The sequence below is a fragment of the Schistocerca americana genome, chromosome X (genome assembly GCF_021461395.2).
Source record: "Schistocerca americana isolate TAMUIC-IGC-003095 chromosome X, iqSchAmer2.1, whole genome shotgun sequence".
Lineage (NCBI taxonomy): Eukaryota > Metazoa > Arthropoda > Insecta > Orthoptera > Acrididae > Schistocerca > Schistocerca americana.
In genome coordinates, this window is record NC_060130.1 from 817,313,757 (window position 1) to 817,327,010 (window position 13,254).

A 13,254-nucleotide genomic window follows, 5' to 3' on the forward strand; every position below is an offset into this window, starting at 1 on the left:
CCCCATTTTTAAAGACGAAAAGCTCATTCAGGAAATCAGAGTGAAGGAAAAGGTGTCGACCTTTGCTGCTCGAAAATTATTCGCCAGTCAACAGCCCACTGTGCCTCAGACAGGAAAATACAGCACTGTCCTTGCCTCTCCTCGGCCAACAAAGGAGGTGGCCATGCAGACTTGTGATCTTACCTTTAGTGTCACGGTCGTCAGATCGGCCAGCGCAAAGATTGCCCATTCAACCTCCCCACTTTCGCCTGCTCACTCTATGGCTCACCCTTCATCGGGTTCTGCTAAATCTCGAGCCCAAAAGTCAGACACAAAGACTTCGAAAACAGAGCATACTTGTGAAGATTTTTTACGTACCCCAACTTCACAGTCATCGGTTCCTCCTTCATCTAAACATCATGTTTCCAAGAAGGCTAGTAAGAAACTCAGTTCATCTCCTTCTCCGCCAAGGTGTGTCTCATCTACAGCACCACCTGGCAGTAATCGCCCTCGGCCGTCTTCTGTGTCGCTGAGGCGCACTGCTAGCGGCCGATCAACCGGCCGATCGCTGGTGGCAGGAGCTGCTCCTGAACAACCTATGGATCAGGATCTTCTGCCTTCAGCTGAATGCCATTCCATGCTGTCGGTCGCAAGCTCTGAGCAGTCGCTGAGTTGATGGCAACCTTGGTCACATTCCCCCATTTTACGTTCACCCTATGTCCATTATCCACTGGAATATCCGTGGCCTTCGAGCCAATCGGGATGAATTGTCGATCCTCTTACGATCCTACTCGCCGGTCATCTTCTGTCTTCAGGAAACAAAGCTGCGGCCCCATGACCGCTTTGTTCTCCCCGATTTTCAGTCCGTCCGATTTGATCTCCCCTCTGTTGAAGGCACTCCAGCACATGGAGGACTCATGATTCTTCTCCATGATACTCTCCATTATCACCCAATCCCCTTAAACACTTCCTTCCAAGCTGTCGCTGTCTGTCTTTCCCTTTCTGGATATACCTTTTCTCTTTGTACTGTATACATTCCATCGTCCACACCAATGGCATGAGCTGATCTCCTTAATCTTCTTGGTCAGCTTCCACCCCCCTATTTGCTGGTTGGGGACTTCAATGCCCACCACCTGCTTTGGGGATCTCCACATCCTTGTCCGCGTGGCTCACTATTGCTCGACGTCTTCCACCAAGCGGATCTAGTTTGCCTCAACACTGGGGACCCTACATTGTTGTCTGCCTCCACGACAAATTTCTCTCATTTGGACCTTTCGGTCGGTACTGTTCCGCTAGCTCGGCGCTTCGAATGGTTCACCCTTGATGATACCCACTCGAGTGACCACTTTCCATGTGTCCTTAGACTGCAGCCTCAACAGCCATATATGCGCCCGTGACGCTGGAAGTTTGGCCAAGCTGATTGGACACTTTTTGCGTCTCTAGCGACATTCGATGACTGTCACTTTCCTAGTGTCGCCGATGAGGTCACACATATTACAGACGTTATTCTTACAGCTGCAGAACATTCAATACCACGCACCTCCACATTGCCCCGGCGCCCCCCAGTTCCTTGGTGGAACGCGACATGCCGTGACGCAATACGTGAGCGGCGACGTGCTCTTCGCGTTTTCCGCCACCGTCCTACTTTGGCCAACTGTATCCACTATAAGCAGTTCTGAGCGTGATGCCGTCGCGTCATCCGCGATAGCAAGAAGGAAAGCTGGAAATTCTTTACTAGCTCATTTAACACCTTCACTCCCTCCTCGGATGTTTGGAGTCGGATTCGACGGTTCTCAGGCGCGCCTAGTTTCTCCCCGGTCTCTGGGCTCACTGTCGCGCATGATACATTAGTGGACCCCATCGCAATTTCTAACTCATTGGGTCAACACTTTGCTGAGATTTCGAGCTCTTCAAATTACCCGCCAGCGTTTCTCCTGAAGAAACGTGCAGCAGAAGTGCGACCTCTTTCTTTCTCCTCTCAAAATCGCAAAAGCTACAATACTGTTTTCTCCATGCGGGAACTCCAACATGCACTCTCTTCTTCTCACTCCTCCGCCCCAGGACCGGATGGTATCCACATCCAAATGTTGCTGCATTTATCATACCATAGTCTGCGTTACCCCCTTCGCCTTTATAATCGAATTTGGACCGACAGTACTTTTCCGAGACGATGGTGGGAAGCTATCGTCGTTCCCGTTCTGAAACCTGGAAAGGACAAACATCTCCCCTCTAGCTATCGCCCCATTTCTCTCACGAGTAGTGTATGTAAAGTTTTGGGCGTATGGTGAATTGCCGTTTAGCTTGGTGGCTGGAGTCCCGCAGTCTTTTAACACCTGCCCAATGCGGTTTCCGAAAGCATCGTTCTGCAGTTGACCATCTTGTTGCTCTCTCCACTTATATCATGAACAATTTTCTCCGGAAACGCCAAAAAGTAGCAATATTTTTTGATCTGGAGAGAGCATACGATACCGGTTGGAAGACAGGCATCCTCCGCACACTGTTCTCATGGGGCTTTCGAGGCCGGCTGCCCCTTTTTCTTCACGAATTTATAGCAGAGCGCACATTTAGAGTGCAGGTGAACACCACTCTCTCCCGTACTTTCTCCCAAGAAAACGGGGTACCCCAGGGCTCCGTGCTGAGTGTTGAACTGTTTGCCATTGCCATAAATCCGATTATGGATTGTCTCCTTCCTGATATCTCGGGTTCCCTCTTTGTGGACGATTTTGCGATCTACTACAGCTCTCAACGGACCAGCCTTCTTGAACGACGTCTTCAAGGATGTCTCGATCGCCTCCACTCTTGGAGCATCGAAACCGGCTTCCGTTTTTCTCCCAGTAAGACCGTTTGTGTTAATTTTTGGCGACGTAAGGAGTTTCTTCCACCCTCCTTACATCTAGGACCTGTCAACCTTCCATTTTCGGACATCGCTAAATTCTTGGGTCCTCCCACGTTTCCTATCTTTCGGCTCGCTGTCTGCGATCCCTCAACACCCTCCGTGTCCTGAATGGTACCTCCTGGGGAGCGGACCGAGTGGTCCTTCTCCACCTCTATCGCGCCTTAGTGCACTCGAAATTGGACTATGGAAGCATAGTTTACTCCTCTGCTCGGCCGTCTGTTCTTCGGCGTCTCGACTCTATCCACCACCATGGATTACGTTTAGTGTCTGGAGCTTTTTACACCAGCCCTGTGGAAAGCCTTTATGCTGAGACTGCTTAACCTCCGCTATCCAATCGGCGAGCTGTCCTTCTGAGTAGTTGTGCAGTTGTGCTAGCCATCTGTCTTCCATGCCTGCTAATCCGGCCCATGACATTTTTTTCGACGCCTCCTTGGATGTAGGGTATGTAGGCCTCCCTTCCTCCCTACTACCACCGGGAGTCCGCTTCCTTCAACTGCTCCATTCTCTTTCCTTCCGCTTTCCTAAAACCTTCTTGACAACTTGGGGTACAGCACCGCCTTGGCTCTGTCCCTGGATCTGCCTGCTCCGTGACCTTTGTCAATTTCCCAAGGATGGTACCCCTTCACTTGTTTATCGTCGGGAATTTGCTGCTCTATGTGCACAAATGAAGGAAGCCACATTTATTTACACTGATGGCTCGAAAACATCGTTAGATATAGGGAGTGCCTATATTGTTGGCGACACCCCAAATCGATTTCGGCTTCCCGACCAGTGTTCGGTTTATACTGCGGAGCTTTACGCTGTTCTCTAGGCTGTCCAATACATCCGCCGCCATCAGCGGATACAGTATGTTATCTGTTCAGATTCTCTCAGCTCTCTCCTCAGTCTCCAAGCTCTCTACCCTGTCCACCCTCTGGTCCACCGGATTCAGGACTGCCTGCGCTTGCTCCATTTGGGGGGCGTCTCTGTGGCGTTCCTCTTGCTCTCAGGACACGTTGGCATCTGTGGCAATGAGGCGGCCGATATAGCGGCCAAGGTTGCAGTCTCTCTTCTTTGGCCAGCTATTTGATCGATTCCCTTCGCCGATCTACGGAGCATTTTATGTCGTCGTGTTGTTCATTTATGGCACGCACATTGGTCGACACTTCCCCATAATAAATTGCAGGACGTGAAAGCTCTTCCCTGTGCTTGGACCTCTTCCTCCCGAACGCGTCGTCGGGAGGAGGTAATTTTAACTAGACTCCGGATAGGGCACTGTCTTTTTAGCCATCAACATCTTTTAAGCGGTGATCCTCCCCCACTCTGTCCCCCCTGCTCTCAGCTGTGGACGGTAAGACACCTTTTAATTGAGTGCCCCTATTTTACTCCGTTACGCGCCAGTCTACAGCTGTCGCCTGATATATCGTCCATTTTTGCAGATGACACGCGCTCGGCCGATCGCGTTCTCGAGTTTATTAGTGCCAGTGAGATGACGTCAGTCATTTGAAGCTCTTTTTGGGCATAACCAACCTCTTTCTGTAGTGGATTTTTAAGCTTTCCTTCTGCTTTTAGTTTCTCCAATTTTTTGAGTTTCGTTCCCATTGCTGCTGCTTTCCATTTTCGTTTTTTTACCGTTTCCTAAGTCACAGACTGGGCGCTAATGACCATAGCAGTTTTGCGCCAAAAGTTATGCGGTATGCATAGTCATTAATTAAAATTACTTCACATGGTAAAATGATTGACAATGAAACATGTACTGACATACTACACGTGGAATTGGATACTTAAAATCCACATAAAAAGTGCAGATACTAATAATGTGATGCTCCTAGCCTGTCAAGGTAAAACATACAATTGTGTAAAAGCCAGTATAAAAAGTATAAGATTAAAAACATCTATAAATAAAACCTTCCAGCCTGACAGATCAGTTACCATAAATGTAATTATAAGGTAATTAATGAAGCAGTGAATATTAATTAAAAGTTAAAGAGTCGATAATACATCTGGAGTGTGGTCTCAATGGAGGCACGTCGTGGCTTCCCTGTGGTGGAACTTTCAGAGGCAAGTCCAGTCTCCTCATTGCCAGCGGCTGGTGCACACTACCCCATGCCAATCCACTGGGGCACTCGATGCTGCTCAAACTAGTAGGTTTGTGAATACATCAAAATAAACATTTAGGTTTTAACCCATTCCGTTCATTCAGCAGTAATTCCAGTTGCTGTTTTCTGTGCAAATAAATCTCCATTTCCTTGAGTAGGTTCAGTAACTGTCCCTTTGACACCCTGTGCAACACTTTCATATTATTCTCTGTTTCCTACTGAATGTTTTTCTCTGTCTAAATGTGTACCGATTTCGTTTTTCTGAAGGCCTGCGCAATTCTGTCGGAAAATGCACCATTGTACGACATAGCAGAAAACTTCTTGCCCCTCTGGTTCTATTGTCTCCTTGTCTCACATTTTTGATTTTAGTTTATAACAAAGTTTCACTACATCACAATCCTTATATCCGTTTGCCTTGGCTACTTGTCTAATCACACTTAATTCTCCCACATCATCATTAGGGGTGAGTGGCAGTTTTAGCATCCTGTTGATCATAGCTCTGAAGTATGCCCATTTATGCTTCTTAGCATGACAGGATTTCACATTTCTAATAGTGTCAGTGGCTGTTGTCATCCTAAATATGCTAATCTTATGCCTTCCATCCCTTTTAGTTCACCTAATATCCAAAAAACTTAACTTACATTCACAGTGGAACAGGAGGAAGAAGTAATTCTTTCGTGCATCCCATCTATTTTTCCTGCTACCTCACGTACTTCTTTCATGACCTTTGTACAGTAGTATGATGTCGTCTACATAATGTCTGTAATAGACAATTTTTTCGCAGACTTCATAAAATACTATAGCTGAGATATTTGTAAATGAGCTAAAAAATTAGTATTTTGAACAAAATCCTGATGTCTACACAAGTGCTTTTCATCCACAGACAGCGTCATCCATTTAATAGAGTATTATTTGCTGCTGTTTGACAAATGTGTTGGTGCATTGTTGTGATTGGAGAAGAAACTGCTTGTGAAAATGAACATCTGTAAAATGCCTCTGGAAATTGTTAGCATTTGAGAACTTTGCTTGTTTCTTCTATATGATGTAAATACAGAGCTCTGCATTTTCCCAGATTTCTCTCTCATGACCAGACTTGCTCCTGACTGTAAATCTATTGTTACTGTCTATTGAGCTGGACCGCACTGCTGTGAGTGTAGACAACTGAGACTGCAAATTACTGATGTGACTTTAGGACTGCAGTATTCTGGGAACCTGAGACAATGAAATCAAGGAGGGTGTATCCAGCAGTAGATGCTTTTGTACATTGTGAACATCAGCTGCAGTTGGAGATGGTTTTCAGTGGTTAGAAGGTACAAAATTTGGTACATAATGAATTACATGCTGTAACTTTTCATCTTCTTTGGACTCATGGAAATGCTAGCGTGTTTTAAAGTTTCCTTTGTAGTATGCTGGAAAATTCCTAGCTCTGCTGAATTTCTGTTTCCTGATAAAAGTATTGCGTAGAACTGTATAGGAAACACCCTGTGGGTCCGGGGGTTAGAATCGGCTCGAGGTATTGCTGCATGTCGTAAGAGACGACTAAAAGGAGTCTCGTGTTTTGGTCTTTGTGGTGGTCCCCTGTAGGGTTTGACCTCCATTCTTCAAAATTTTCCTGAAGAGCAAGCCAATTGGGGAAGGGTGCCTTACATGGTGCATCGTGGATTGAGATCTTTAGCCCACTTTCTCGTCGTTGCATTTCAGCCCCACTCATTCTCCATCTCTTGAGTGAGGACACCTTCCTGGGTGCGTTTTCCACCATGCACTACGCAGTGTTGCTTTCTGCATAGATGATGACCATGGACTTCTTTGCACCTGATCTCCAGCACGGTAGCCAGTCTGTTGTGGTGGGGTCGCCATGTACCCTGTTGGTTGTAGCCACCTGACCACACAGGAATAGCTCTTCTGATGCCTGCACCGTTAACTCCCCATGTATGCCAAGGGGTAGATGGCCATCTCCCTGGGGCATTGTGACCCCTGGCAATGGCCATCCTGCCAGGTGGCCTTTTTATTTGTGGCTAGGTGGCACCTGCGGGGAGGGCCCCTGGTCGGAGTGGGTGGCGCCAGGGTGGATGACACACGAAGCGTAGTCCATCATCTCTTGCTGGTGGTGAAACACCAGCAGTCTCTAAGTGTTCATGAGCTCATTTCAATACACAGAAGTAAGACACCAAATCGTTCCCCTCCCTGGCCACACCATTGGAGGAATGTCAGGCTAATGATTGAAGTAGATCTCATTTGCCCCAGTACCTTGCATGTTCGAGAGCTGATGGGGAATCTTTCGTGACAATGAAGCCTCAGTTTTTTGTCGAGCATTTAGAGGACAAGTTTGGGGAGGTGGAGGGATTGTCCAAAATGAGATCTGGGTCAGTCTTGATCAAAACTATCTTCTGCCCAGTCACAGATGTTACTCGCTTGTGACAAGCTGGGGGATGTTTCTGTAACCGTAACACCCCATAAGAGCTTAAATATGGTCCAGGGTATCATGTTTCACAAGGACCTTCTTTTGCAGTCTGACGATGAGCTGCGTGCCAATTTAGAGCGGTGCGGTGTACATTTCGTCCAGCGTGTCCACGGGGGTCCAAGGGATAATCAGGTTGCCACTGGTGCATTCATCCTGGTCTTTGGAGGTGACACCTTACTCGAGAAGGTCAAGGTGTGGTCTACCACTGTGATGTAAAGCCCTATGTCCATACCCCGATGTGGTGCTTTAAGTGCTGGAAGTTCAGTCATATGTCTTCCTGCCGTACTTCCAGTGTCACACGTCGAGATTGCAGATGCCCATCACATCCCAATACTCCATGTGCCCCGCCTCCCATCTTTGTCATCTGCAGAGAGCTCCATTTGTCTTGCTCACCAGACTGCAGGATTCTCCAGAAAGAAAGGAAAATCATGGAGTACAAGACCCTGGACCGACTGACCTACACTGAAGCTAAGAGAAAATTTGAACGCCTGTATCCTGTACGAATGACACAATCTTACGCTGCCACTACAACAGTACTGACACAATCAGCTCCGCCAAGCCCAGTCACCTACTTCGGGACAACCCCCCCCACTATCGGGGACGTCCGTCCCCACTTCTAAGCTGGAGAAACATAAGTCTTCTTCGGCTTCTCTCGCTAGGAAGGGGTCCCTTGGGTCACTCCCTTTCCAGGTTTCTACCCGCGGGAAAGATGGCACCCACCAGTGGCTGAAGATCTCAAAAGCAGCTGGTCGCAGGGCTTCACACTCGTCCTCAGTCCCAAAGTTGAGCCAGTGAAGTACTCCCAGCGAGGGAACCCCGAGGAGCAGCGAGAGAAATGCAAAAAGAAGACCTCAAAGACCAAGGAAATTGCAGTGGCACCCACACCACAGCTACCTACAAGCTCTGCGTCTGAGTATGGGGTGGAGATTCTGGCATCCACTGAGGACCTAGATCTCGCCAGACCCTCGGATACAATGGATATAGACTGCTCAGGCAATAAGTCAGTGGTAGCAGGTGACTCTGAGGTGTAAACTGCCTCATTGAATGTTCCATGCCTTCCCAGTCTCACAATGATGTCATCTTCCAGTGGAATTGTGGCAGTTTTTCCACTGCCAAGCTGAGCTACACCAACTGTTAAGCTCTACACCTGCTATCTTCATTGCCCTCCAGGAAACCTGGTTCCCGGCAATGCGGACCCTGCCCTCTGTGGCTATAGGGGATATTACAAGAACCGTAGAAACTATAATAGAGTATCAGGTGGAGTTTGCGTTTGTCCTGAACTGAGACTGTAGTGAAACTGTGCCCCTTCAAACCCCTCTTGAAGCTGTAGCTGTCAGAATAAGGACAACGCAGGAAATACTGTCTGCAATGTATATCTTCATGCAGATGGTGTAGTATCCCTGAATGTATTAACTGCACTGATTGATCAACTCCCTAAGCCTTTCCCTACTTTTGGGAGACTTAAATGCCCATAACCTCTTGTGGGGTGGCACCATGCTTACTGGCCGAGGCAGAGATGTCGAAAGTTTACTGTCTCAGTTCAACCTCTGCCTCTTAAATAATGGGGCTGCCACACATTTCAGTGTGGCTCATGGTAGTTACTCAGCTATTGATTTATCAATTTGCAGCCCGGGACTTCTCCCATCCATCCACTGGAGAGCACATGATAATCTGTGTGGTAGTGACCACTTCCCCAACTTCCTGTCACTGCCCTGGCGTCAGGCCCACGGATGCCTGCCCAGATGGGCTTTAAACAAGTCGGACTGGGAAACTTTAACCTCTGCTGTCACCATTGAATCTCCCCCACACGGTAACGTCGATGCGATGGTTGAGCAGGTGACAACAACAATTGTTTCTGTAGCAGAAACCGTGATCCCTTGCTCTTTAGGGTGCCCCCAGTATAAGGCAGTCGCTTGGCAGTTGCCGGAAGTCGCTGAAGCAATTGAGGAGCATTGGCGAGCTCTAAAGTGGCACCCTTCCCTGGAGCACCTCATAGCCTTGAAACGGCTCTGTGCCTGCGTTCGTGAACTTTTCAAACAACGGAAGCAGGAGTGTTGGGAGGGATATGTCTCGACTATTGGGTGCCATATGTCATCTTCCCAACTCTGGGCAAAGATCAATCATCTTTTCAGGTATCGGACCCCAGCAGGTGTTGCCATAAATGGCGTGTTGTCTACTGATGCAAATGCGATTGCTGAGCACTTTGCTTGAGACTCTGTGTCAGAGAATTACCCCCCAGCCTTTTGCACTCTCAAACGGTGGTTGGAAGTAAAAGTCCTCTCATTCTCTACACACCACAGTGAATCCTATAATGCCCCATTTACAGAGTTGGAGCTCCTCAGTGCCCTAGCAAATTGCCCCGACACAGCTCCTAGGCCAGATCGGATCCGTGGTCAGACGATTAAACATCTCTCATCTGACTACAAGTGACATCTCTTCATCTTCAATCAGAACTGGTGCACTGGTGTCTTTCCATCACAATGGCGGGAGAGCACCATCATTCCGGTGCTTAAACCTGGTAAAAACCCGCTTGATGTGGATACCTATTTGCCCATCAGCCTCACCAATGTTCTTTGCAAGCTGCTGGAACGTATGGTGTGTCGGCGGTTGGGTTTGGTCCTGGAATTACGTGGCCTACTGGTTCCATGTCAGGGTGGCTTTCACCAGGGTTCCTGTATCATTGATAATCTTGTGGCCCTCGAGTCTGCCATCTGATCAGCCTTTTCCAGACACCAACACCTGGTTGCCACCTTTTTTGATTTACGAAAAGCATATGGCACTACCTGGCGACACCATATCCTTGCCACATTATACGAGTGGGGTCTCAGAGGTCCGCTTCCAATTTTTCTCCAAAATTTTCTGTCTCTCTGTATTTTCCGTGTCTAAGTTGGTGCCTCCCACAGTTCCACCCATATCCAGGAGAATGGGGTCCCACAGGGCTCTGTATTGAGTATCTCTATTTTTAGTGGCCATTAATGTTATAGCAGGAGCTGTAGAGCCGTCCGTCTCACCCTCTCTGTATGCATATGACTTCTGCATTTCTGACTGCTCCACCAGTACTGGAGCTGATGAGCACCGCCTACAGGCAGCCATCCACATGGCGCAGTAATGGACTGTAGCCCATGGCTTCCAGTTTTCAGCTGTGAAGACGTGTGTCATGCATTTCTGTCGGTGTCGTACCGTTCATCTGGAACCAGCACTTTACCTTAATGACGATCCACTCACTGTAGTGGAGACATATTGATTCCTAAGTCTGGTTTTTTATGCTCGTTTGATTTGGCTTCCTCATCTTCGTCAGCTTAAATGGAAGTTTTGGCAGCACCTCAGTACCCTCTGCTGCCTGAGCAACACCAACTGGGGTGCAGATCGCCCCACGCTGCTACAGCTCTAGAGCTCTTGTTCAGTCCCGCCTTGACTGGGACTGTGGTTTATGGTTCGGTGTCACCCTCAGCACTGCATTTGCTCGATTCATTGCACCACTGCGGTGTTTGACTGGCAACAGGAGCTTTTAGGATGAGTCCGGTGACCAGCGTGCTGGTGGAGGCTGGGGTCCCTCCATTGAAGATAAGACATGCACAACTGCTCGCCAGTTACGTTGCACACATTCGTAGCTCTCCTGAATCTCCTAATTACCATCTTCTTTTCCCAACTATGGCGGTTCACCTCCCGCATAGGTGGCCCAGGTCAGGGTTAACGATTGTGGTTCGTGTGCGATTACTTCTGTCTGAACTGGAGTCCTTGCCTTTACCACCTCTCCTCAAGGTTGATTCGCGTACACCTCCATGGTGTCGCGCTAGGCCGAAGCTTCGCCCGGACCTTTCATGTGGCCTTAAGGACTCCATTAACCCTGTGGCTCTCCACCGTCGCTTTTTCTCGATTCTTGATGTGTTCCAGGGCTCTGAAGTGGTTTACATGGATGGCTGATGGTGGCATTGGCTTTGCCTACGTTCATGGTGGCCATATTGAACAGTATTCCTTACCCGATGGCTGCAGTGTACTCACTGCATAGCTGATGGCCATATCTCGCGCACTTCAGTATCTCCGTTCATGCCCTAAGGAGTCTTTTCTTTTATTTACTGACTCCTTAAGCAGCCTGAAAGCTGTCAACCAGTGCTACCCTCATCATCCTTTGGTAGCGTCCATCCAGAAGTCCATCTTTGCCCTGGAAAGGTCCAGTCATTCAGTGATGTTCATCTGGCCCCCTGGTCACATTGGAATTCCAGGAAATAAACTTTCCCATAGGCTGGCCAAACAGGCTACACGGAAACCACTTCAGGAGATCAGCATCCTCGCAACTGACCTGCGTTCGTTACTACGCTGCAAGGTTTTTTAGCTTTGGGAAATGGAATGGCAAAAATCTGAGTACGCACAACAAACTGAGCCTGCCGTTGTGGCCGAGCAGTTCTAGGAGCTCCAGTCTGGAACTGCGCGACTGCTACAGTCACAGGTTCGAATCATGCCTTGGGGATGGATGTGTGTGATGTCCTTAGGTTAGTTAGGTTTAAGTAGTTCTAGGGGACTGATGACCTCAGATGTTAAGTCCCATAGTGCTCAGAGCCATTTGAACCATTTTTTGAACAAACTGCGAGCCATTAAGGGGACAACGAATGTATGGAAGTCCTCGATGAGGGCCTCTCATAGGGACTCCGTGGTGCTCTGCTGGCTCTGCATTGGCCATACCTGGGTGACCCACAGGTACCTCCTGCGCTGTGAAGACCCACATCAGTGTAGGTGTGGCATCCAAATGGCCCATATTCTTCTGTTCTGTCCTTCTTTGGCTGCCGTGCGACTTATTCGGTTGCCGGACTCGTTATCATTGATTTTAGCAGACAATGCCTCATCGGCTGATTTAGTTTTACATTTCATCTGTGAGGGTGGGTTTTATCATTTGATCTTAGTTTTAGCGCATATGCTGTGCCCCTCTGTGTCCTCCACCCTAGTGCTTTTAGGGTGGAGGTTTTAATGTGTTGTAGGATGGTTGGCTTTTCCTTTTTATTTTCCTGGTCGGCCAGCCACTGTAATCGGCTTCTTTGTTTTACTCTCTTCTAACTGTTTCTTGCATCTCTTTTGTTTTCTTGTCCTCTTTTGTTCCTTTTAGTGTTTGTTGCCTTTCCTTCATTCTTGTGGTCTTTCCTTTCTTTCCGTTTTGTGTTATATGTCTCGTCTGTTTTGTTCTCACACTTGTGGCATGATTTTATTAGGAACAAGGGACTGATGACCTCATACTTTGGTCCCTTCCCCCCTCTTTTAAACCAACCAACCAACTGTATGGGAAAGTTGGGGAAAGGGCTGTCATATGTTGTCAAATACTGCAAAATTTGCCCTCCCTTCCAAGTACAGTGCCAGTCAAATGATATCTTACTTGGTGTGTTTTTAAGCAAAGCACAGGCAAAATTATAAATTAGTCACTAAGATATCTAAGTAAGATATCTGACAGCAAGAGTGTCAATGACGTAATGTGGAAAGTGCTTGAAAATGGCCTTTGAGCCGAAATAGTCCTATAGCCAAAAAAATAAAGTCACAATAATAACAACTGCTACACAAAGCAGCATTTTGGCTTAATGTACAGATAATGTCCTTACAAGACATATGTAATGCTGCAGGCCCAGAAGAATTTAAAACATTCTGTTCATGTTCGTGATTGCAAAAGAAGAAGAAGAAGAAGAAGATTGTACAGCATCAGAGACCCTTTTTAGATGAGGTTGTGATGGTGTGACACTGTTGCAGCATAATAAATTTTTTTACTTCTTGCACATTCTTGAGGACTGTTTCAATTTATAATGTCTGGTATAACCTTGTGTGTAAGAATGTTAGTTCTTATTTAAAATATGTTCTCCAAT